This window comes from Tenrec ecaudatus, chromosome 5 (assembly GCF_050624435.1).
Source record: "Tenrec ecaudatus isolate mTenEca1 chromosome 5, mTenEca1.hap1, whole genome shotgun sequence".
Taxonomy (NCBI): Eukaryota; Metazoa; Chordata; class Mammalia; order Afrosoricida; family Tenrecidae; genus Tenrec; species Tenrec ecaudatus.
This window is the reverse complement of record NC_134534.1, coordinates 57,673,778-57,700,810: the sequence shown is the minus strand read 5'-3', so window position 1 is coordinate 57,700,810 and position 27,033 is coordinate 57,673,778. Positions and strand designations below refer to the sequence as shown.

At 48.5% G+C, this 27,033-nt stretch overlaps 1 protein-coding gene across 1 annotated transcript in view; it reads right to left on the bottom strand.

Annotated features, from left to right (window-relative positions):
* The window catches only part of ZNF704 (zinc finger protein 704), a 261,357-nt gene that overhangs the window by 45,647 nt on the left and 188,677 nt on the right, over window positions 1-27,033 (bottom strand). The gene's annotated exons all lie outside the window — the stretch shown is intronic.

The following is a 27,033-nucleotide window of genomic DNA, read 5'->3' as shown; positions in this document are numbered from 1 at the left end:
CAGTAGTAACAAGAGCTTGGGGTGTTTGAAGGTCAGAGAGTGTGAGGGGTGGACAGGGATGCGGAGCCGATCATGTGGGTCCTGGTGACTTTCTGTTAAGTGAATCAAGAAGTCAAAATAGCATGTCATTAAGCCTGCTTCGAATGTGGAAGAATCTCCTGAGCTGCTATGGAGAATAGGGCTTAGAGATAAGGGATGGTGAAGAGAAACTGGCAGATGCATGGAGTGGAGTTGAGGAACAAGAGGGAGTCCTCAGGGGCGATTGCTGGCTTGGGCAGTAACTAGGAGTCATTTCCAGAGGTGGAGGGCATGTGCAAAGGAACGTGCTCAGGGCTGTGAAAGCCCCGGGGTCTTCGGAGGGCCCACTGGGTGGACGGGGAAAGCCCGCATCATAATCCGTGATCAAGAGGGTTTGCTCTGGTTCATGAATGCAGCCGGGTAACCCAGAATAACGAGTCACGAGATAATGCTTGCAGGAGCGCCTCTCAGTGAAGAATCACGAGGCGAACGTTGATGTGGTATAGCGACCCCAGATAAATCGTGCCGCCCACTGAGAGATGGACAGCTTCTAATTGGGGAGCCGTCGAAGGAAGCAGCACAAGAGGAGGAACGAGCATACCCACAGATGAGCTGTCACCCTGTCGCACGTGGCTTTCACTGACAGGCGTGCTCAAAACTTTGCAAGATGCTTTTGTACAGACGAAAGCTTCACAGCTTCACGGCCCAGCAGGCAAAGAGATTCTACCTGGAGAGAGACTCAGCGGTTCCCAAGCTTGTGGAGACTGCTCCAGGAAGCTCAGCGGGACGTTACACACATGATGGTAACCCAGGGCTCCGCTGCCCCCGCCGACCGGGAGGCCCCATTGAGAAGCTCACTCTCTCTATCCAAGAGGGGATCTCCGCAGTTCCCTCTGTCATTCTTCCCAGCACACTGTGCCGGCCGCGGACACATGATTTGTTGCAGAGGCTGGTGAGTACGACTCCTCCTATCACGTTAGCCTGGGAGGGCACCATGAAATGCACTCGGTACAGCTTCTCAAGACAATCCCATCCACTTAGGGGGAGATTCTGCTCATTCGTGTAGGCGCTGTCTGAAGACTTTACAGTCTCCACATGTGTGTGACGCCAGTGGAGGAACGCGGCGGGGATCGTTTCATGGGCTTGCTCTCTCCCTGATCACAGGGCAGGAGTGATGTTTGCTCTATATCTTGATGTGCCCAGCTGCCAGGACCACTCCACGCCAGCGGGGGGCACACGGGAGCAGGTTACTTCCATCATTTCTTTCCGGATTGAGATGCAGGAGCTGCTGCTGACTTCTCTCGTTGATAACTGACTGAGAGACCCTTAGACAGAAAAAAGGGCATGGCATTGTATAGAGAATGTGCCTACATCTCCAGCCTCGATTCCTAATTCTCTCTGCCATTGTATTAATGCCAACTCATAGAAACCCTATAGGACTGTAACTCTTTATGGGAGAAGAAAGCCACCTCTTTCTTCCTCGGAGTAGCTGGTGGTTGTGAACCGCTGACCTTGCAGTTAGTGGCCCAATGCATAACTACCATGCCCCAAGGGCTGCTTTGATTCCTAAATGGATTTGCTATATAAGCACCTGCTTTCGTCTGTATCTTGGTGCTTTGAAAAGAGGACTAACCATCCATCTACAGAAGTACCAGGTTTGGTTCCAGACCACTGCAAAAGAGTGAGTCACATGACTCTTTGGTTTCCCAGTGTGTATAAAAATTTGAACAATTTTATAGTACAAATAAAATGTGCAATAAGCCAACCCATCCAAACCCACTGCCATCAAGTCCATTCCAACTCACTGTGACCCTGTGTGGTGCTTCTGAGGATGCTGACTCTTTGTGGGAGCGGCTGTTGGCCTTGAACCACTAACTTTGCTGTTAGCATCTCAGTGTTTACTGGACAGTGCCACCAGGGCTGCTGAAGTAGCCACATTACTAAACGAACACCGAGACCTACCGTGAACATGTGCTGTTGGCAAAATGATTACTAATCGACTTGCCAGAGCCAGGGTCTCCACACTATCTGCAAAACGCAATAAAGTGGCGCCCGGTACAATGAGGTCTGCCTGGAACTGGAGTATGTTTGTGGATTAGCTAAGTGTCCCACTGGCATGGCAGGTCGCTAACAATAACAAATCAGCTGGTCATCAGGTCTCTCAGGCACTCCGTCCTTTGTTTATCATGCTACATGGAACGTGAGCAGATGATATGGTCTTGTGCTGAGTTGTTTTTATCTTTGTTTAATTTCTTGTTACAGTACTATCTAATTACTGATTAATGGGTGCTGCACATCCAAATCCTTATAATTAAACATGAAGAGATGATATACAAAGTAGAGTTTACTCCACTTGGTGGAAACTGCTGAAAAGTACTTCTAGCACAGTGAGAGTTTTGACAGAAAAAAAGAGACTCCAAAGAGTGGCATTTCAGTGGTCTCTTGATTTGAAACTGAATTTAGCGTGGGAAACCGTACCAATCATATGTCTGTAGAGAGGCCACACCTTTTTCCAGCAGACTTTCTTGCTGGGCTTGCATGAGCATCACAGAAATGTAATGTTTGGAATTACTTCATCATGATCAGCAATGGGAGCCTCCTCATTCTACAGATAGATCCTCCCCGTGTGGTTGGCTCTCAAGCTGACCTGGCTCCAATGGATGAAGATGACTTCAAGGTGGGACAACCCAAGGCCTGGGCCTATTGAGTGATTGCCAAGGAGTCCTGTATGGAAGATGTACAGTCGCCCTGGTGGCATAGTGTTCCATGTTGGGCTGTGATCCATCCGCATGGCCGGCAGCTCCACGGAAGACTGGGATTTCTACTCCCATACCCAGTTACATCCTCGGAAACCCATGGTCAGCATCGACTCAATGGCAGCATTTGTTTTTAGCCCTGGCATTTGGCTCACCCTGTGGGACCTCCCATTCTTGAGACTTGAGTTGCGGCCTCTCACCTGACCAGCTTCCACTGCCTCATTGAATGAGAACTGTGTCCAGGTAAGGAGCCCTGGGGGCATAGCAGCTATGCATTGGGCTGCTAACCAAAGGGTCAGGAGTTCCAAGCTACCAGCTGTTCTCTACTCCCATAAAGAGTTACAGTCTTGGAAACCTATCAGGGCAGTGCCATCCTGTCCTGTAGAGTCCCCATGAGTTGGTCTGTACTCGATGGCAGTGGGTGAGTGTTGAGAGCGAGACAAGGCATTGCCTAGCGGAAGGGATGGAAAACCTTCGGGGCAATGGAGAAGCCCAGACCACCAGTGAGTCGCAGTCACAAACGGCCAATTGCAGAAAGCTGTGTGCCTTCAGAAGGCCCTGCAACGCTGAGCCTGGAGAAGAGACAGCTCGGTCGGCAGAGGCTTCCAGGGATGCAGTCCTTAGCATTCAAGGACGGGGAAGGGACAGGGAAGCACTGGACCGCTCCCAGAGGAGTGGGTGAGGCTAATCCTTTCAGATGTGTTCTTTTAGAACGCTCTCTCCGGCTACCAGGCAGAAATCGAATTTCTCGGGCTGACAATCTTTTATCTGAGGAATTGACCGCGGGATGGCTGCTGCAGAATGACCTCATCAGGGACGCGAGGCGCACTTAGCAGCGTGTGCGCAGGGTGGCGACAGCTCTTCGGTCTGCCTCTCCTGCATGGGGAGGCTGCCCGGCCCTGAGTGCTCAGGCAGGCGGCGCAGGTGCTAATGTTGGAGCCTTAAGAAGCCTTTTTTTTTCTTTTGAGGTCACTTCTTGCCTGAATGCCTTGTGTTTGCAGGAGACACTCAAACACAGCTGCCCCACCAGCTCGGGGAGAAATGCTTTACACCCCAGAGAGCCGTGAACGGCATTTATCTGCAATTAAAGTGCTGTAGTAACAAACCAGGCCTCAAACCGAATCACACATTCCTTAGATTAGCGCTAATCCAGTTCCTTAGCAACTACAGAAATCTGTTGTCTAGACTAAGTTCAATTGCTAGTTAAGATGGCAATCAATTTAAGGAATACAGTCTGAAAAATAAAGTCCTCTTCTGCTAGGAGCTCATTGGTAATCTCAGGCCTGAGATTCTGGAAACACATTTATTTGCTGAGCATTGGATCTACTCCCTGTTAGCTGCAATTCAGCACGAACGCCTGCTTTCCCTTTGAAAGGAATCGTACAGAGCACACATCGAGGTCAGTGGATCTTGGCGCCTGTTTCCTGGAAGGCTGTGAGGAAGATGAGGGAGACTGCCCACTGCAATAATGTGTCTAACTAAAAGCACTGATCACACAAGGCAACCAAGATGGGAAAATTTAAGCAAATCGACCCTTGTTCGGAAGGCAGCAAGGCCAGGCCTTCTCAGACAACATGGGGTGGAGAATCGCTTTTAGATGAAATTTCCAACATGTGCAATACAAACGGCCCATGGAGGTCACAGCAACATCAAATTGCCAAATGAATTTCTAAACTTCTTGCTCACCACTTCATCGTGGGTGGTGATGGTGGTGGTGTGTGTGTAGCATTTCACTCCTGAAAGGGCTTCTCTGCTCACTGTACCCTGCTCTTTCTGGGGACCCCGCCGCCTCTGACTGGAAACTCCCACTTGGTCCAGCGAGGGATGCACTCTTCCTTGCCTCATTGATGTGGCACTTCATCTTTGCCCTTGAGCAAAAACCTCCTAGTCCTCGATGGACCAGAATTCCTAGTCCAGAGATAACCCACCCCCTCCACATCTACCTACGATCAGCTGATTTTCAGTCGGGGGGGGGGGGGGCAAGCTGATTCAATAGGGAGAGAGTAGTTTGCAATAAATGATGGATTCACTGGATCTCTATATGCAAAAGAATGAAGCTGGGGCTGGACCCCACAACTACCCACTTCCCACTGAATGGTTCCCAACTCAAAGCGACTCTACGGGGGTTTGAGGCCCCCAGTCTTCCCCAGAGTGGCTGGTAGCTTTGAACCACCAGAGTGGTACTTAGCAGTCAACACTCAACCACCAGCACCAGCTGAGTTAATGGTGTCATAGATACGTATGGTTGTGACGATGGTGACCTTTCATTACTGTATGGAGGGGCTCCCTGTGCCCACACCGATTTTACAGGCACCACCACCGCCAACGACAACCAAAACCTGAGCCAAAGAACAGCCATTGTATCAAAGGAAATAAGCGAATGGGCAACAGGTACATGAAAAGATGTTCGGCATCATTAGAGAAATTTCAATCAAAACCACACAGAGATTACACTTTACTCCCAGTAGCCTGCTTAGTAGGGTATTGAAAATGGGGGCGGGTGGGGGGGGGGAAAGGAGATAGCTAGATAGCCTGTGGTTTCTGTCCCCAGCACCACTCTCCGCTGCTGGAATGGCTTGAAGCAAACGCCACAGCCTTGCTAAACTTCATATGCCTCATCGGTCAGTGAGGAAGAAAACGCTTAGCTCACTGGGTTTGGAGGCATGAAAGGAGATTCTTCTACATGTAAACACATCTGGCATACACTCAGCAACCCCCGGTCCTTGTTGAAGAAGCGCGGTCACACAGGGAAGGAGACGTCTAGTTCCTTGAGGGAGTTGGAATGTTCTTGCTGGTTTGTTCCTCAGAGGAAAAGGAACTCCACCCAAATCCGAACCCCTCGCCACTGAGACAGTGATCCCACCATGCGGGGCCCAGAATGGCTCCACAGGGTTTTCTCTGAGGCAACCGATGGCCAGACTTTTCTTCTGTGGTGCATATGGACCACTCACCCGTAGCTTAGCAGATGAGCTCAAACCGTCTGTGCTACCCACGGACCTAAAAGTAACTCCAGCCGGTTTCAATGCTGAAGCAAAGCAGGTGGAGATGACACATGCATGAGACCTTTCAAACTCAAAACCCACCGTCATTGAGTCGCTGCGGCCCCACAGGACCGGGCAGAAGATGGGGAAGAAACTAGTGCTCTTAACCAGGTGACGGAACAGATGCGGGTGAAGGAAAAGAAAGCTGGAAGGACGAAAGGTTATGAGCAAGAGAGGGAGAGGGAAAGGGGCGAGGTCTAGGCATAGGAGTGGATATGGGGGTGGAAGTCCTGGAGGCCAGTTACTGGATGGTCACATGCTGTCCAGGGCAGGGAAAGAACTTGTGGACAAGAAAGCATGGTGATGCAGGGCCAGCAGAGTTGAGCCTGGGCAGAAGTGGAGCAAGCCTCTGCGAAGCCGAGCATTCCCACAAGAGCGGAGGGCTTAGGAAAGAACCGCAGGGGCTGGAACAGCGCCGTCTTGGCTGCTTCTTCAGGGCCAGGGCTCAGACCAGTCCTTCTCAGTTCAGTCATGGTCAAGCTCGTGAAGTAAGAGCAAACCCGACTTTTAACTTGAGTGGACTGGAACTACACACCCAAGCCCTTTCTGAGAAACTGGAGGCAGCATTTGCGTTTCATGGTGAGTGGACCTCTTGTATTTGGATTCTGAGCAGAATCAGAAACAGCGGTGGCCGGCTCAAAGATGGTGGCCAGTGGCACCTCCCTGGACGCTTGTCCCTCTTTATCACCCCACAATAGGCTCCCGAAAGGGCTCATTGTGCTGCTTCTGAGTTTCTCAGTCCCACTGTCGTTCCAGAGTACCCACATTTGACATATTCATGTCTCTTTGGGTGTTTCTTTCTCAGCCATGACTGATGTAGCCTGGACTCAGTCCACAGCCTTTGTTGCAACTTCTCAGAGGGAAATAGCGTACCTTCTCAGGCCTGACTCCTCCTAAACCCTACCCCCACTTCAACACAAACAAATCGCGCCAAGGCTGCTCCCACTCTGCCACTGCCACCAGAAGGTGCACTTGCCCCTCTGCATCCTCCTTCTCCACCGCCACCAGGTGCTGGGGTGTCCACTCTGACTCGCAGCGACCCGGTGTGTGGCAGAACAGAATGAAGGGCCCTCTTTGGAAGTAGGCTGCCAGGCCTTTCTGCTGCGGCACCCCTGCATGGACTCACACCTTCACCCAGCAGAGTGCGGCTAACCATGTGCACAACCCAGGGTCTCCACAACTTTGCACCAGCTATGTTCCTTTAACACGCCTTGCCCTCTTCCCCGTCTGACCTAGTTTTCACTCAACCTTAGCCCATCTCAGTTGCACTCCTGGGGAAGCCTCCAAGGTGTGTAAGCCCAGGCCCCGAATCTGTACCTCCCTCCTTGCCTCCCCGTCTCTCAGGACTGAGTCCTGCATCTCTGCTCCCAACACCTAGCACAGAATCTGGGTCAGGGCCAGTTCTTTATGGATGTTGTGTTGAACACCTAGGCATTACGTAAGGAGGGTGGCACCAGCTGCCGGGCAGTAGGGAGAAAAACAGAAAGCACATCTGCAAAGCACCCCCTGCATGGTCTTCTGCGCTCATTCGCTCCATCCCGGGCTGGCCAGGCTCTCTAGCGCCTCTTGTGGGAAACCTTCCTCCAGGGATCCAGCTATTACAGAAATCGCTCCTCTGAGTAGATATATATTTTTACTGCCCCTAAAATATGTTGGCCCGTCTATGCAAAATTGATTTTTTCCCAGCATCTGTGACAATTCTTCTCTATTCACAAAGGCTCCACAGATCTATCCGTGAACTCTAGAATGTCAGCAGTAACATTATTAAATAATAAGTTTCAAATCCCCTGCAAACAATTTGGTGTGATTAGCTGGGTTTCTAGATGCGAGCCGGCTGGGCCGCGCAGCTCCGGGAAGATTGATCACGTCCCTAGATGGCCTGTTTGCTTTGTAGGTTTGGCGCTTTTGATTGCAGCCAGGGGATTCTGGATGTGGTGGGGTGGCCGACCCAGCGGTTCTCCGTGTGGGTGGGCTCCTGGAAAGGCCCTTTTCTGGGCTATATGGGCACCACAGGATGAAGAGAGCAGCCGGGACGTGCCAAATCCGTTCAGTGCTAAATCCGTTCAGTGCTTTCGCTGGTGTGACACTACAGGTTGTGTGTCTGTGGGCTTCTCGGGGGGTATTGTTGCAGTGTGCTGTCAGGTTGATTCTGACTCTGCGACAGGGCAGGACAGCGCAGAGCTGCCCAGAGGGCTTCCAGGAGGATGGCTGGTGGTGGAGTGGTTGTGTACTGGGCTGTGATCATGAGGTCAGCATTTCGAAACCACCAGCCGCATCAGGGGAGGAATATAGGGCGGTTTGCTCCCCTGAAGAGTGCAGTCGGGGAAACTCGGAGGGCGCAGTTCTACCCTGTCCTCCAGGGTCGACTCGCTGGCAGTGAGGGAGGGAGACCTTTGAGGAGCAGAGGAACGGTCTTTTTGTCACTGGAGCTGCTGGACAGACCTTTTGGTTCATGAAATGCATAGCTATTCTGCCACCTGAACACCACGCCCTGTGTGTCTCTGCATGTAAGTGGGACAGGAAGGGGTGACCGTGTCCAAGACCTGTCCCTGTGTGTCTCTGCATGCAGGAGGGGGAGAGAATAGGACTGAGGGGTGACTGTGTCTGGGACCTGTCCCTGTGTGTCTCTGCATGGGGGAAAGAAAGGGACTGAGGGGTGATTGTGTCTGGGACCTGTCCCTGCATGTCTCTGCATGCAAAAGGGAGAGGAAGGGACGGAGGGGTGACTGTGTCTAGGACCTGTCCCTGTGTGTCTGCATGCAGGAGGGGAGAGGAAAGGGCTGAGGGGTGACTGTCTGGGACCTGTCCCTGTGTGTCTGCATGCAGGAGGGGAGAGGAAGGGACTGAGTGGTGACTGTGTCTAGGACCTGTCCCTGTGTCTCTGCATGCAGGAGGGGAGAGGAAGGGGCTGAGGGGTGACTGTGTCTGGGACCTGTCCCTGTGTGTCTCTGCATGCAGGAGGGGAGAGGAAGGGGCTGAGGGGTGACTGTGTCTGGGACCTGTCCCTGTGTGTCTCTGCATGCAGGAGGGGAGAGGAAGGGGCTGAGGGGTGACTGTGTCTGGGACCTGTCCCTGTGTGTCTCTGCATGCAGGAGGGGAGAGGAAGGGGCTGAGGGGTGACTGTGTCTGGGACCTGTTCCTGCGTGTCTCTTCATGCAGGAGGGGACAGGAAGGGACTGAGGGGTGACTGTGTCTAGGACCTGTCCCTGTGTCTCTGCATGCAGGAGGGGAGAGGAAGGGGCCGAGGGATGACTGTGTCTGGGACCTGTCCCTGCGTGTCTCTGCATGCAGGAGGGGAGAGGAAGGGGCCGAGGGGTGGCTCTGTCCGGGACCTGGTCTCCTGTCTAGGAGGAGCATAGCTCTTTCTTCCCAACTCTCTGGGATGGAAACGTGCTCCTCTAAGGGCATCTGCCTACTGGTCAGCCACAGGCAAATCCACGTGGCCAAACTGGCTCCTCAGAGCTGCTGGACCTTTCTGATGCCTTCTGGCGGAGCTTCATTTAGCCTTTGTGCTGCCTGTCCAGGCTGTCAGTGGCCTCAGTCTTGGGGAGCAACTAGTCTGGCTGTGGGGGCGGTGCGAGGCTACTGGAGCAGAGGAGCTCCGTGTTATTGGGGGGGGGGGAGGGGTCTGCAGGTTAATAGTCACCTCACAAACCTAGGGACGCATCCTCAAGGAGGAGCTCTGATAAACATTGTGTCTCTCACACTGGTGCCCAAGCCAGGCCACTTCAATCTCGGCGGTGGGGTTAGTTATGGGACCTGCGCGCAGGCCTTCAGTCCGTGTGAATCTCAGCAGGGTGCGGAACTGCTGGCTACAGCTAATGGTGACCATCGTTTTTTGGAGAACAGGTAGTGTTTTCCGCTTTAGCAATGCCAGGCAGACACGGCAAGTTTCTCCCTCGGTTGAAAAACAAACAAATCCCAAACAGTTGGACTCCGACTCAATGCGACGCCGCCATAAGACAGAGTCGTAGGTCCGCTTTGCGTTTCTTTCCATCTTTGCAGGCAGCTTCACTTTTCTCAGGGGGAGCTGCTGGTGGGTTGCTCCCACCAGCTGCGATGGGTAAGCCACTCTGCCAGGAGAGGGCGAGAGAGCGCTTACTCCTGCTACTGCCTCCCCCTGCCGATTGTGCAGCAGAGGCCCCCACATGAGCTAGAAGCGGCAGTTCGATCTCTGCTCTTTGGGGTCCCCAGCCAGCCACCCTCACAGGATTTTCTCCAGAAGAGCCTCTGATAAAGCAGCGGGGGCCACTGGTGGGGACATACTGCAAAGGTCTGAAGGAAAGGCCTGCCCATTGACGTTGCGCAGAGGAGAACTGGTAGGTTAATGCTCCCACATGCGTTAGGCTACAAGAAAATGTGGGGCTGTTTCTCTGTATATCTTTTCTGTTTAATGTATTTCACGTCCAACCTGTCTGGGAGCTGCACCCATTCACGACCAGACTGATGTCTTTGCAGGCTCTGAAGAGGGGATGGACTAGTAAGTAACAGAGATGGAATAAAGCCCTGCAAACCACTTACTAGGCAAGGACGACACACGACTGGATGCCTTCACACGCTGGTGTGAAAAAGAATACCGAATGTCCCCTGGACTCGGCTGACGGGCCAAGCAAGTCAGCTCTAGCAGGGACACAAGCAGGATGCTTGTCAGAGCAAGGAGGGTGAGACCCGGATTTGCTTACTTTGGACGCAGCGTCAGGAGAGATCAGCCGCTAGACAAGGACATCGTCCTTAAGCGGAGGGTCAATGGACATGAGAAGAAACTGTCACCGAGACGGAGCGACAGTCACCAAAACAAGGGCCTCAAGCATACAATGGCCCCTGAAGATGGTGCAGGGCCAGGCCAGGCCAGTCCTGTTGCACATGACGTCACCGGGGGGGGGAGGGGCACTCATCTAATGGCAGCTGACAACCAGCTATTTAACTTTTAGATTTGGTTTTTAGTATATACAGCATTTTAATTGCATCTTCTGCCCGGGCTCTTCCAAGCTTGCAAATGGTCATCCAAGACCCAACAGGAGGAGAGTCAGGAATTGGAGGAGGACATGAATTGCATGAGTCATTGCCTCTTTAAGCAATTGATATATGACCAGAAGAACTTGAACGGAGTCTAGCTGCCAATACTGAAATTGTGATCCAATATTCCACAGAAGAATGCCCATCCAGAAACATCTGTCAATGTAAGACAAGAAAAAATAATTTATAAATTTATGAATAATTTATAAATGTGTGAAGGAGGAAGGGCGGGGGAGGGAGGGAGAAAAATGAGGAGCTGATACCAAGGGCTCAAGTAGAAATCAAATGTTTTGAGAATGATGATGGCAACAAATGTACAAATGTGCCTGACACAATGGATGGATTGTGATGTGCTGTATGAGCCCCCAATAAAGTGATTAAAAAAGTCTCGGGGTGATTGTTCCAAAGGTCCGTCTAAACTGTGTGGTTGTCAGAAATGTGGAGTTATGGAGAATTTGAAATAGTCTTTTTCCCCTTTGGATGGGCATTCTTTTTAAAAAATCATTTTATTGGGGGCTCATACAGCGCATCACAATCCATCCATTGTGTCAAGCACATTTGTACATTTGTTGCCATCATCATTCTCAAAACATTTGCTTTCTACTTGAATCCTTGATATCAGCTCCTCATTTTTCCTTCTCCCTCATAAACCCTTGATAATTTATAAATTATTTTGTCATGTCTTACACTGTCCGACATCTCCCTTCATCTACTTTTCTGTTGTCCATCCCCCAGGGAGGAGGTTATATATGTAGATACTTCTACCCCACCTTCCCTCCACCCTCCCGGTATCGCCACTCTCACCACTGGTCCTGAAGGGATCATCCATCCTGGATTCCCTGTGTTTCCTGTTCCTATCTGTACCAGTGTGCATCCTCTGGTCTAGCCAGATTTGTAAGGTAGAATTTGGATCATGATAGTGGGGGTGGGGAAGCATTAAAGAACTAAAGGAAAGTTGTATGTTTCATCGTTGCTACACTGCACCCTGACTGGCTTGTCTCCTCCCCGCAACCCTTCCATAAGGGGATGTTCAGTTGCCTATAGATGGGCTTTGGGTCCCCAATCTGCACTCCCACTCATTCACAATGATATGATTTTTTGTTGTTTGATTCCTGATACCATCGACACCTTGTGATCACACAAGCTGGTGTGCTTCTTCCATGTGGGTTTTGTTGCTTCTGAGCTAGCTGGCTGCTTGTTTACCTTCAAGCCTTTAAAAGACCCCTGATGCTATATCTTTTGATAGCTGGGCACCATCAGCTTTCTTTGCCACATGGAAAAGTGCATATGCACCTGCTTTTTCTTAGTGATTGTTTCAGGAAGGTGAGCATCATGAAATACCAGGTTAATAGAACCAAGTGTTCTTGCATCGAGGGAGTACTTGAGTGGAGGCCCAATGTCCATGGGCTACCTTAATACTAAACCTATAACTATATGCACACCGATTTCCTGCCGTCATATATAAATAATTTACATATGTACATGCCTGTATTTAGACCTCTATAAATACCCTTTGTCACCTAGTTCTTTCCTCTATTTCCTTTGACTTTCCTCTTGTCCCACTATCGTGCTCAGCCTTCATTTGGGTTTCAGTAATTCCTCAGTTACATTGCCCTTGATCAAACTGCCACTGATTTTGGATCAGTTGTTGTTCCTCTGTCCCTGGGTTGGTCAACACCATGTCCCCCCCCCCACTGCTCCCCGCAACCATCAATCCTTGTTGTTTTCTCCTCCAGATTGTTTATCTAGCCTATCTTATCTAAATAGACCTGCGGAGATAATTATATGTACAAAAAGCCAAGACAGAGCAAAACAAAGTGACAGAAGAACACAAAACAATGACAACAACAAAAAAACCCCAATGGCAAAAAAAAAAAAGAAAAGCCTGTAAATAGTTCAAGGTCTGTTTGTTGACCTTTAGGAGTGTTTTCCGGTCAAGTCTGATGGGTGCCATGCCCTGGCCCCAAAGTCTATTTTTGGGACTCCCTCGGGACTTCCTTACTCTGCTCCCCCTGCTGTTCTGTTCCACACCCATAGTGTTTGCCTTGGTGTGGTGGGGTCATATTGGGTGCAATTCCCACACTGTGTCTCCAGTGTTGTCCCTTGTAGGGCTATGGGTCCGTGAAGGATGCTGTGTCAATCCTGAGACAATTTTTAAACTTAAAATCAAACAATAACCTCCAAACCAAATGCACTCATAGCGACTCTAGTAGTGACACTGTCACCAAGGCGCCTTGATAATCCTGTCGTTTACCTTCACTAGTGAAAACCATCTGCCGGGAGCTCGTCAGAGAACTGTGTGGAGCGTGTTAAAAGAAGGCGAGGCGCCTTCCGGGAGCGCACCTCAAAGACTGATCAGTGCCGCTCTGCAGAACACGCAGGGACGTGGAATAACTAATGCTTACACGGCATTCACGGTGCTGTGTACTGTAGGCCACTGTAAGTTACCACAGGCAGGTTGACGTCACCTTCCTGTTTTCTAATTCCTTCCCTGGTCACCTTTAAGTCTAATGGCCCAATAGGATTTTCAAACCACAGTTCATGTTCTTCTCATAACCGCAAAAGGAGCCCTGGTAGAATGTAGAGTCATGTGTTGGGCTAAGGCCACCAATTCAAATCCACCCACTACCCCGAAGGAGAGAGCCATGTGCCCCCGTGTAGAGTTGGAGTCTCAACACCCACAGGGTTAGTTCTACTCTGTCCTGTCGGGTCACTGCAATCAAAGATAGCACGGTGGTCGTGAGCTAGGCTTAGATGACCTTGTTTTTAACGTGAGGCATAGCTGTGTCATTGTTGTTTTAAAACCACTTTGTTAGGACATCATGCAAGTTACAGAAATAAGTGTTGTACAGTTGCTCCCATATCCAGCCTTAGGTATTGTTTTTAAAATGTAAATATAAATTAAATACAACACTTTTGATTATACATTTTATTTTCCTATACTACATTAAATGATCTTACATTGAAAAGAATCCATTATATATATGTGTGTGTGATTCCATATGAATGAGATATGAACACTGAAATGCAAGTTGACAAAATGGCTTAGACGATGGGCCATTTAGTCATATTCAAAAGGAATGTTTTGCTTTCAAAAGGAGTCTCAATAGGTTTTCTTTAAGTAGAAATACAAAAAAATTACTAACTTTAAATTTGCTATATTTTAATTTAGAATTTCAATTCAAATCATATACACAGACTTCAACCTGCACACTAACTCCTGTTTTATGCTCTGTGGCGGAACCGTAGGAAGCTGCCGGTATTTTCCATCTCAAACGCGGCCGCGTCGAATGGCTCAACACGATGGTGCTTATTCTAATATTCTTTACTTTCACAGGTTAGAAGTGACCCATTTCGTCCTCGTGTTAAATCAATTGTGTCAGATCAGTGAGCAGATCCAGAGTGCTCTCTCCTAAGGTGTGGGTAAGTTTATGTGGCACTGCCTTGTCCTGGGGATGTCCTACTGCCCACACATGCAGCAGCCGTCAGTTTAATAGTGCCTGCTCTGTGCAGAGCGTTGCTTCAGGCAGGACGCCTTGCTGCATGGTTTTTGTCAACCATCTGCACAGGGCGCTGGGAATGTCCAGCTTCTGGAAAAGTACTGGAGCGCTTTGCATTTCCCTCCGGAGGACTCACGCACATCACTGAACTTCTGCTTCCTGGGTTTCCAGTTGAACCATATTCCTGATATGCATCCTTCCCTTCCAACGGCGGTCAGAGGACCACAGCTCAACTCGGACAGTTCCTGTCGGTAAGATTCTTTAAACCTGTTCCTCACCCCAAATCTGGGCACTGCGACATGAAACCTGTTTGCCTCGCGCCCAAAGCCTCAGCAATGATTACACAGTTTGCCTCGCCCGCGGTGTGCACAGGGAGGAACGTGACGGGTGCCAGGGAATCCGATATCGTCGGAAACACAATGCGAAGGTTACTGCTGGGCATAAGGACAGATCAGTAACAAGGCTGAGCGGCTACCAGCCAGGACATACCCAGTGTCCTGTAATACGAGGTGGATGAATGCAGACGGGGTTTTGGCGAAAGCCAAGTACAGTCTACGGCGCAGGGAAAACAAGCAGCAAGACTGCTAGTTCACATGTCCTTAAAAAACATACACGGTCGACAAATGCCTAGGAGGTTGAAATGTTTAAGGTCAAAAGAATCACTGGAAACAACTGTGCAGCTAAGCGGTATGAACAGCACTTTTGCAGCCCCGTGCGTCATGTTTCACTCAGTTGGGTTGTTACAGTAGGGCAGCAGCAATTCAAAGGACCACTTACTGTAATAGCACGCTGACTAAACTATGTTGGAATTTCCCATATAACATATCTATCAATTTTAGGTGTGCTATTATGAAGTCCTAAACATTTCACATGCAAATAGGCCTCTATGAGTCAAAAGATCTCAGTGGCCACCTATCCGTCGCCTTTCTTTCCTAACCAGTAGGAAGGTTTAGGAAAATTCCTTTCCATTCACTTGAATGAACCTATGCATTTGTGATAGGATCTCACGAATATACAGACTGTGAAACCTGCATTTCTTTGCCATTTGATGGGAAAGTGATCTGATCCCAATGCTTATAAAAAATAATATGGATAGGGGGAAAAATGAGGAGCTGATGCCAGGGACTTAGGTGGAGAGCAAATGTCTTGAGAGTGATGAGGGAAATGAATGTACAAATGTGCTTTACACAATTGCTGTATGTATGGATTGTGATGAGTTGTATGAGCCCCTAAGGAAACGATGAAAATAAATAATAATACGGAGACAAAAAAGCACTTCCGGGTGTGACATGTCACTGGGTTCATTAGCGTCTCTTTTTGAGTTTGCGATGCCATTTCTACAAAGGTCTGGTAGCACCGCAGAAATAAACGCTTCTTTCCCAGGAGGAAGTCACCCTTCTGAAAGTGCAGAGGACAGTTAACCAGTCAGCTGGAATGCTGCAAGGAGCAGGCACCAAGAGGGCATCAGCTGTGCAAGAGGAGGCAGGGCGGGCCTGCAGCGAGGATCTCGGGAAGATTGCATGGACAACACTGTGGCCGCATGGCCGTGTGGAGGCAGTGCCTCGCCCAGCTGGTGGGGAGCCCTCGGTCAGAAGCAGACTCCCCACTGGAAGAATCCAGTGTCACCCGCTGGTCTGGCTTTGGCACAGTCCCTGCAGTGTCGCCAGTGGGAGTGACCTCAGCAATGTGTGGTCCCCTCCGATTGGAAGATGAGGCATTGGAAAGCCATCCTTTAACTGTTCCCTATCAGGCTCGGCTCTCCGGAGGAAGTATGGGAGGTACGGTCCCATGCCCACACTGCGAGTCCTTTCTGGGGATAATGCATTCGACATGGGATCTCATTTCTTTCAGAAAAAGTTAGAAAATCTTGGGGCTAGAAAATTTCACCAGGCTCTTGATAACCAGGCCTCTGCGTATGCCTCCTCTACTCACCCTCTTTGTGACTCCCCCCAGTGACTGGGTGGCAGCATGCAAATTAAGGTGGAGAAGCCTCTAGCTCAGGGACTGGTCAGTTGTGCCACTCTACTGGGTCTACACACCAAATAATCTAAAAAGCCAAAACGGGGAGATTCTGCAACCATTCGGAATAAAGAGCCATCAGTGGGGTGCATTTGAAGTCCCTGCCTGAAGTGGGTAGGCAGCAGGGGCCACAGCACCGAGACCATGAGAGAGTGGTAGGCAGGCTGGACCACACGCTGAATAAAACTGAGTGCCTGGGGCAAGAGCCAGACTTGCAGAGTGGGCTGTCCTCTGGGGATTTATCAGTGCTAAAGGAACTTTGTAACACGACAGAGCAGAGGCCAAGGGACTGCATGTGTGAGAACCAGAGAGAAAGAAAGACGTGCCTGCTGGCATGGATGAGAAGAACGAGAGACAAAAGGACGGTACCCTGAATGTTTTTGGATCCTGACTTGTAAGTTAGCTTCCCTAATAAGCTAGACAACCATGACTATTGTCTGAGTTCTAGGTGGATTCTCTAACCCAGCAGAGAAGTTGAGTGTTGTGGGAGGGGCAGTTGGTGGCAGAATAAGATGGAGGCTGTGAGATGGAGGCCTGTCTGACCTCTGCCTAGTGCTTATGTGGAATTGGACTCACCTTCTTCCAGAGTAGCCACACGAGGTGAGAGATGGCCTCACAGAGGAACAAGATGGCCATTTTAAGGAAAGCATTTGGAAGACCTGTTTCTAGAACTGCTCAAGGATCATGCTATTTGCCAATGCGGTACCTTTTCATCTCCTTGAGTAGAATCCTATCTGGTCACACCCTTAAAAGAATCCCCGTCATGAAATACACCACACTAGTTAACATTCATACAGCATTTACTATGTACCAAGCACCGTTCTAAGACTTGAGATTCGTTAACTCAGTTAATCCTCACATTACGTATCTGGAATCAATACTACTATTATCTCCATTTTCAGGGATGAAACAGGGGCGGTAAAGACAGTGCTGCTGCTGAGATCCCGCCCCCCCGCCCGCCGCTGGTGCCACCGCAGCTGCGTTCACCCACTGTGCCAGGAAGGAAGGTGGGCACGAATCAAGGGTGCCAGGCATGGGAGTTTCAGTTTAGCCTAGGACACTAGTTCCATTGGGAGACAGGAATACCACAAGCTGAGACCAGTAACACCCCTTGTACAAGGTAGGCCAGGGCAGAAGCACGTGGCATTGGGGCATATTGCATGGCAGGCCCCAGATCTTGGCTCTTAGGTAACACAGAGGTTTCCACCACCACCCCCTGATGGCACCTGGTGTATTTCCTGTGGCAATTCAAGTTAACTTGGGGGCCTGTGCATGCTCCAGCCTGCTAGTGACTGCTGTTGGAGACTGTAGCTCAGGGCCCATGAAGGTAGTGTTGACTTTGACTGAAGCAGCAGTGGCAACAGAGGGGACACTGGAACTAATGATTGTTTCCTTCCACATTAAATAGGAGTAAATAAATCTATAAATGGCAGTTCAAGTGTTCACTCAGTATCTGGAAGGCAGCAGGCATATATCATAGACAAAGTTTTGGATGTCATTTCAGTGGGTTGATGGAAGAATTCCTGGTTTTTATCCATAACTTCCAACAAATTAAAAACTCACATTTTTTTAAAAAAAGCTATAGGTCCCAACACATATAACCAGCCATGAAGTGGCCCGGTGGTTAAAGGGCAGGCAGGCATAATGACAGGATTGCTTTTGAAGAATGGCTCCCAAGAGGATTATGTAAACCACTAATTATTACCCATTTTTTAAAAAGAGGAATAGGGTCACTAATCAAAAGATATGATGTCTGCAAATTATACAAGTATCTATTATAATTATTTGAAGAGAGAGAAACACGCATGGCTGCAAGAGAATCAATCGGTGCAGGTACCGGCTCACAGCACTGTCAATGCCACAGGGGTTAAAGCCAGCCGCCACCTTCTCTACAGAGAAGTCTCCAGGGGGCTAGAATACATGCAGCTCCTGACCCAATTCCATTTGGGATAGACAGTACACTGAAGAGCACTCCTTACTAGCTTTTAAAATACCTTTAGTGAGGATGTGCAGAAATTGGGACCCTAGTGCATTCCTGGTGAGACTGCAGCTGCTGTGGAAAGCAACCCGGCAAATCCCCAAAGAGGCAATGTCAAAAATGATATATGACACAGCAATTCCATTCCTAGGTGTATATCCCCAGAAGAACTCAGAGAGGGACTCAAATCGATATTTGTACTCCGATGTTCACTAGACCATTACTCAACAGTAGCCTACACGTGGAAACCACCCAAGTGTCCATCAGCAGATGAATGGATAACAGAATGTGGTATCACTGTATGGAAGAGGCTACTATTCATCCATAAGGGGATTGGATTTCTGATAGATGCCACAATACAGAGAACCTTGGAAACATGATACCAAGTGAAATGAGATACAAACGGGCAAATCATACGGCCTCCCTGCTATAAGCTATCTAAAACAGGCCACTATCAAGTACATTAGAGGCTGTAACTAAGGAGCTATGGGGAGGAGAAAATAGGGAGCTGCTAATGCTTGAGGCCATGAGTTAGCGTCTGGGGTGCTGCAAACGTCTTGGAAGTAGATGGTGGTGATGGTTACGCAACCTGGTGAATGTAATGAATGTTTCTGGTTTTACATTAAAACGGCAAATGCTACAGATTTACTACAATAAAAGATTTTTTTAAAGCTTTTCGCAAGGTTCCAACTTATGGTCTATTTTTAAAAAGATGGTTACCATGGAATTGAGAATCAGTTTGGAGGTAGCACAAGGAGGGGCTGGGGAGGTAGAAATGAACAGGCAAATAGGTACTTCTCTGGATGAAATGACAAAGTTCCCATGACGCTGCTCCCTGGACTTTGTATGAATGACCTGGAGGAGGTCACAGAAGGCACTGGGTCTGTAAAAGACGCTGACTTAACAAAAACACCAAGGTTGAAGTTACACATTCAGCCACTTACACAGTTTGCTTTGTGCCCCAATGGCCTCCCCCGGAAGGAGCCCTTGACCTCCGATGGCTGACTGTCTTACAGAGTGAGGCTCACCCTCAGGTACTGTTCACTCAATAGGTTTTCTACTGTCAGGCTAAACGCTGAGCCACAGGGGTGAATTCAGCTCTAGGCTTGAACTGTGGGTGACTAAGGGCCACTGTTCTCAGGGGTTCCACCAGTCTCTATTAAGCCTGTAAGTCTATTTTTTTGTTTTTCCTAATTTGGGGTTTTGCTCCACATATTTCTCCCACTCTGTCGGGACTTCCCATTGCAATTCCTTTCAGAGCAGACCCTGTGATTTCTTAGTCAGTGAGAAGATGGATTTCAGGAGCTCTTCTAAGCATCCGTTGAATTGACACACACATTGGTATGCTTTCATGCAGAGCAGAAAGGACCATGTCAGGAACGCGTAAGGGAGGAGTTTCACAAACTTCTGGGCATGTGAGATCTCAGTGATCAGTGGGATTAAATGTTAGAATCCACTGATGGGAAAGTGATCCCGAGGTCACCTAGTCCAGCCTGTCGCCTGAAGCCATCCTGCACATCCCCACCAGAGGGACACCGAACGTTTGTTCTCGGGTCATGGTCTCACCAGCCATCCCCAGCGGGAGCCCCCTTCCTTGATCACACAATTCAAGGTTGGCAACATTCTCCTTTGTGCTGTGTCAACGCCAATCTTTTCCATGTCTTAGGAAGTGTCCCAAAATGATTTAGAGCCTTCTTCCACAGGACCATCATTCAAACGTGAAGGGCTAACATGCCCCCTATAAGCCATTTTCTTGTTTTCAACCAGATTCAACATTCCATATGTCGTCTTCCACAGGAAGGTCTTGTGGTCTACTGAAAAAAACATCAGTCGATAGAAACCCTATAGATCTCAACTGTCTGTCTATGAATTGAAGATCAACTTGACAGCAGCTAATAAGTACAGCATCTTCCAGGTTTTACCTTGTCTAAAACTCTAAATGTTCTAAGTTACCCCAGCTGTTGTAACCTCGGCAAGATAAGCTCCAGTTTGTCACTGTCCTGCCCCCAGGACCAAGCTCCACATTTCAGGTACACGCTACTACTCTATAGAGCGGAACACTGTTGCCAGCGACTGACTCTAAAAAAGCAACCACTTTACTGAGGGAAAGCAGAATTCACACACTAGCCAAGTCACTCTCTGAACATGTTCACTTCAGTGTGTGTGTGTGTGTGTGTGTGTGTGTGTGTGTGTGTGTGTGTGTGTGTGTGTGTGTGTTTTACTGTATTGACAGACTTGTGCAATCATCACCAATATCTCATTTCAGAACATTTCAGCAACTCCCCCAAAGAACCCCCTACCCATTTACCAGTCACCCCCCCCCCACACACACACTCTCAATCTTCCTAGCTCTAGGCAACCAACAATTGAGCTTCTGCCTCTACGCATCTGTCTACTCAGGATAAGTCACATAAATACAATTATACAGTATGCGGCTTTCAGTGTCTGGCTTCTCTATTTTTCATCTATCATAATGCCTTCAAGGGTCATCCATGCTATAGCACTTATCAGTACTTTATTCCTCCTTATGGCTGGATAATATGCCATCATATGGATATACCACGTTTTGTTTATCCATTCTTCAGTTGATAGGCATTTGGGTTATTACGATGTTTTGGCTCTTAAGAGTGTATACGTTGTTGTATAGACATATGTTTGCAATTCCCCAGGGCTTATATGTAGCAACAGAATTTCTGGGTCATTTCTACATTCAGCTTTTTCAGGAGCCATTGAACTGTTCTACCCAAAATAGTTACATCATTGTATATCGCCCTATGGATAAGGGTTCTGATTTCTCCACATACTTGCTGCCATTTGTTGTCCATCTTTTTTGTTATAGCTTCCCTAGTGGGCATGAAGCCATTCGGCATTTCTTATGGAGTTGCTATGGGTCACAGTGCTTCTATGGCAGTGAGCAGATGAAGATGATGGTGAGCATCTTTCTATGTGCTTATGACCACTTTTGTTGTAGAATCTCTTTTTCATCAATAAACCAATGACTACTGCTCCCAAGGGTGAATGTGCGACTGTGGTCACCGGGAGGCTCTTGGTGTCTCCAAGTAAACTTGGAGATTTCTTCTTCTCCGGCCAGCCTCTCTGACTTCCTTTCATATTTTTCTTCCTGGTCTCTCATCCTTATGCCCCCACTTTTCTTCCAGAAAAGAGGCTCCTAAATTGAAGTTATTTTAGGGACCATTGATTTCCATTTGAGTGATAAGTCACCTCAAAATTGCAATTGTGAATAGCAAACAGGTTTCAATGTAGGTCATATTGGGGTTTGTATACGTGTGTCTGTGTGTGTGGGGTAGTGGTGGTAGGAGGCCAATGGAGCCAGGATGGTAATATTTCAGTAAAAATATTTTGTTTTACACAAAATTTCTCTATTGCCACAATCTTTCCTTTCTGCTATTTTGCCTCCGAGCACCTAGAAGTCAGATTTAATATTCATCAATTCAACTGATTCCATGGAAACAATAGTGACTTCTGAGATTAAAAAGAATTATGGATGAATGCTGATCATATTTCTTGGCTGAAAAAACCCAAACTCTGATTCATCAAATTAAACTAGTCATTAAAATACAGGTCAAATAAGTATACTTTACATTCAACACCGAGATCTGTCAGCTGGGACAGGGATGCGAAATGTTGCCAAAGAATAATTCATTTCTCTTGTCCCACGTACAGAAAAAGACAAGGGTGCATTTCCAGGATCACTATTAATTCATTAAGCGCATACAAGATGTGAATTAAATGGCCTTGTCCTTTATTTTCAGTAAGACTACCTGATGCGCATGTGTTCCTTGCTCCCCAAGGTGAGCATTTTACTCTCTTCCTTCGAGAGGAGGGGAAGTGAGCATCTCAGGGGAGTGACTGAGCGCTTGGCAAGTCTCAGGGCAGGTCCCACAGGGCTCCGCATCTGAGGGCAACATCTCCTGCAAACAACCCATCTGTGGCCGTGTGGACTGCACCAGCGTCCAGCTTTGGGCACACGGGGCTGTTTGGAATTATGAAGGGTAGGGAGGGGCTGACGATAGAGATAGAGCCTTCTATCTTACCTTCCAGAGATTTGCTTCTGTGATTGGCCTAATCCTGCCTTTTCTAAATGTACCTTTGAGACTTTAAAAAATGATGTGGATTCCCAGCCCACCCAAGTAAGACATCTCTGGGGTGGGACTGGGACACAGATATTTTTAAATGCCCCTCCCCAGGGGATTCTAAAGAGCAGCCTGGATTAAGAACCATTGCGTTTTGCTATGATTAAAAAAAATGAACTGCACCCGGTATTGGTGAGGATGTGGACATGTTGGAGTCCTATCTATCTATTGATGGGGGAAGTGCAAAATAGTGCTGCTACCATGGAAACACGTTGGTGGTTCCTCAGAAAGTAAAGCAGAGACCCACCGTATGACCCGACAATCCCAATCCCGGGAGTATTTCCCCAAAGAGGAGCCCAAGCGGAAATTTAGACACCTGTGCTCACTGCAGAACGAGTCACAAGAGCCAGGAGGGGGAAACTACCTAAACGTCCAGTAACGGATGGACAGACAAAATGTGGTCAGGGATGCACGTGAGTTGGTTTCCACTCGGAGGGACCCCATGTCCAGCAGAAGGAAACAGTGCCCGGGCCTGAGCTGCCCTCACCTTTGTTCTTACGCTGGAGCCTCCATGATCCATCTCGTGGAGGGCCTGGCTCTTCTTCACTGCCCTTCCACTGCCCCAAGCAGGACGTCCTTCCCCAAGAACTGGTCTCTCCTGTTAACGTGCCCACAGCATGCGGGACAGAGCCTCCCCAACCTTGCCTCCACGGAGCACTCTGGCTGTACTTCTTCCAAGACAGCTTTTTTTTGGGCAGTCCATGCAATAATGTTCACGATTGTTCTCCAACATTGACTTTTCTTTGGTCTACCTTAATCACTGTCCAATTCTCACATGTGTAGGAGACGACTGCACAGACCATGGTTTGGGTCAGGTGCACCTTAGTTTTAAAAGTAACCGCCTTGTTTTCAACACTTCAGAGAGGTCGTGTGCAGATGTACCCAGAGCAACGCACTGTTTGAGCTCTCGACGGAGGCTTTCAGGAGCACCGATTGTGGATCTGGGCAAGATGAACTCCACGTCTCGCTCTTCTTCTTTTATCATGATGTTACCTAGTGGTCCAGTTGTGAGGATTTGAGTTTCTTTCCATTGAACGTAATCCATACTGGTCTGCAGCTCAATCTTCACCAGCAAACGTCTTCCTCACTTTTGTCAGCAAGCACAGTGGCGTCAGCTGCAGAGCACAGGTTGTTAATAAGCCACCTTCCTTCCGATCCTGATGCCACGTTCTTCTGCAAATAATCCAGCTTCTCTGATGATTTGCTTCTTCTCTCTTCACATGACATATATGTACATAAACAGACTGGGCCACGAAAAGAAAGTCCTGACATTTGCCGTAACACAGATGAACCTTGACAACTATGCTTCGTGAAACCAGACACAACAGGTCAAATATGACATAATACCAATGATATGAAATAGGCAAATCTATAGAAACCAACGTGAGCTTGTGGTTTCCAGGAGGGAGGGGAAGGAAGAGAGTTCTTGCATTAGGGCACTGCGTTGCCGTTCAGGGAGTGGAGTGCTAGGGATAAGGACCATGGGGATGGTTCGCATCACGATGCATGTCTTCAATGCCACTGAACTTGACGCGTACGCATGATTGAATTGGCAACTGTTTTGTGTCAGACATTTTTATCGCATGGGGGAAAAGAACTGCAGAGTTGGCACACAGCCTGAAATGGAGGTGAACAGATGCAGATTCCATCATGGCCTGGTTTGGAGACTTGTAGGGACATCTCTTCTCTCAGGAGCTTTCCTGGCTGCGTGGGTTACACGATGGGTTCCTAACCACAAGGTCGGATTCAGACCCACCAGCTGCTCCAAGGGAGAAAGGGAGTCCGAACTGGAGTTGGGACTGACCTCCTTGATTTCTGTTTTCGTTATTATCAACACCAGGGAGAGGAGCATTGGCCCAGGTCACATGTCCTGTAGGAATGGCCAGAGCCTGACTTCAAAAGCATCTTGTCGTGTGTAATGTTAGCTCTTTCCCAAGCTCAGTAGGATCAATCTCCTGTCCAGCCAGCTTTCTGAAACTCTTCTTTCCTTCCCTAGGCTTCAAGGAAATCACATCTAGATAGATAAATAACTTAAGTAAAATCAACAACGCAAACAAGGAACTTATTTTCCTATCTAAGGCACTGTCCCTTATCCTGCTAACATCTGGAGCCCACTGGTCAGAAGTCATTTAGTATTCTGAAGTCCAAACAACAGAACTGTCGGATACTGATCACAGGAAGGGTCTTTGGAAAGATGTCTAACTGCGGGTTCAGAAAGCTTCTACTAATCCACATCGAGTCATTTAAGTTAGGGTTTTCCTCCTTCATAATTTAGCAATTTCTGCCTTGTCTTCTCAGGACTGTATGCCTCCTCCTGGAATCGGAAAACAAGAATTCTATTCAAGCTGACATTACGATTTTCCTTGGCCTTATCCACTGAAGGAGCTTCACGTGTGCTGTCGGAGACAATACCGAAGTGCCGGATCAGCATGATCTGTCACTCGCTGTTACTCACCGCCTCTTCCTCTGCTGGTTTATCTGCCTCAGGGAACACTAAGCAAGGCCAATTAAAACACCGCCTCAACTTGATCACGCTTCCAGTTGTGCATTGTGGAGGCTTTCAGTATTCTTTAAATAACCCCAATAGTCAAAGCCTCTCAGACACTCTGGCGAATGTAAAACCTCCTCCCCAGGGAAAGGAATCCGATGTGTGTACACATGTCTCATGTCCAAACGTAGGGCTATTACTTTCCAGAGCATGGAGCATTCGCCTACCAGGTTACTCGGTCCCACCTCACTCATGCACACTGCATCGCGACATGGTCATTTGTTATTTCTCCCAGGAAAGAGTCAGGGGCTCCGACGCATGCACCTGTGTGCCAGGCACAGAGGATAACAATGGAACTGGAGAAATGGGCTCGTCAAGCTTACACATCAGCAGGGGAAACAGAGAACAAACGAGAGACCCCCGAGCCTGCAAAACGAGGTCGAGGTGAACGTGTTCGTTTCGCTGATGGTTCCTTCTCACCAAATGTCCACGGTGACACGGACGCCCACGTTTTACGGCCCGGTGAGGACGCAGGGAGACCGTGCATGAAGGATTTACGAGTTGAGCGGCTAACAGCAGGCCCGCAGTTGGAAGCCACCAGCTGCTCTCAGGGAGCAAGTTGAGCCTGTCTGCTCCCAGACAGATTGAGAGCCTCGGAAACCCACCGGGACAGTTCTACTCTGTCTGTCCCAGAGCGTCGCTCTGAGTTGGAATAGACTCTCATGGAAAAATTCTTCCTCTTTTTCATCGACTCTCTACTTCCCCAAGCATCATGTTCTTTCCAGGGACTGGTCTCCCTTGATGACACGCCCACAGGATGTGAGATGACAGCTCACCATCCTTCCTTCCAAGGACCCTGAACGAAGTACAGCCAGATTGTCCTAGGAAGGAAGGGTGGCGAGCTGTCTCTCAACATTCGCAGATGGCGACCAGGAATTCGAAGGGAAGGGAGAGAGAACCACTAACTAGATAGAGGACTCATGCTAATTCTGGCGATGAGAGAAGCAATACACAGTATGGGTGAAGCCAACACAATGTCACTCGGGTAAATGAAGAATACTGGGAGATATGCAAGCATGCAGAACAACTGTGGTAAATGCTATAACACACACACTGTTCTACAACAGTCATTAACAACGTGTTTGAGCCGTTACATACACGTGAATAGCCTGCTATACAGCATGTGGGAGTACATGCATGTGAATATGTATATGTGAATACATGGACATCTTCATATATATGAGAATGTAGAACATAGATTACGTAGTTAAAGGAACTGCCTAGACATATCCAAGTACCTGCCGGGATTGAATTACTGGGTTTGAAGGCTCAGGAGCATTGTCCCGAGGATTTCCTAGGTCCACTGGCATAAGGATTTAAATTTGGCGAGGATTACCTAGGTCTTAAAAGTTTTTGAGTAGCCATCTCACAGATAGCTACTGACCTTCTTCTGTCTGGAGCAGACAGGAGAAGCCAAAGACGCAAGGCAACCTTTTGCTCTCACAACTAACAACCCACTTGAACCGGAGTTTCCTCCTCCTGAGACCAGAACTAGAGAGCGACCAGCTACCACGACCTACTGCTCTGAGCAGGCACACAGGTTCTATTCAGAATGGGAGGAAAATCTAGAAAAAAAAACTCAAAAATAAAAGACCCACCTAGACTTACTGGACTGATAAGAGACTAGAAAAACGGCAGAACAACCTCCCCAAGACACTCTCTTAATCTGGATCCAAAGTCACCTCTGTAGGTCATCATTCAGCCCCAAACAGACTTAAAATTCGCCAATACCACCTGGACAATGTGCTCCGTGGGCCAATAAACGATGGGGACCACACTGGGAACCCTCGCTCCAAAGCAAAGACGAGAAAATAAGGAGCAGGGTAACTGGAAGGCGGCCCGTGGGGAGAGTGCCAATACATTGTGGTGTGTGCGTGTGTGGTAGCAAGAATCCAGCACCACAAGCAATTCGTGTATGGATTGTGAACTGAGAGCTGAGTTCACTGTTTAAACTCAAAAATCTCCAAACTGTCTGCCATGGAGTTGAGGCTGACTCACAGTGA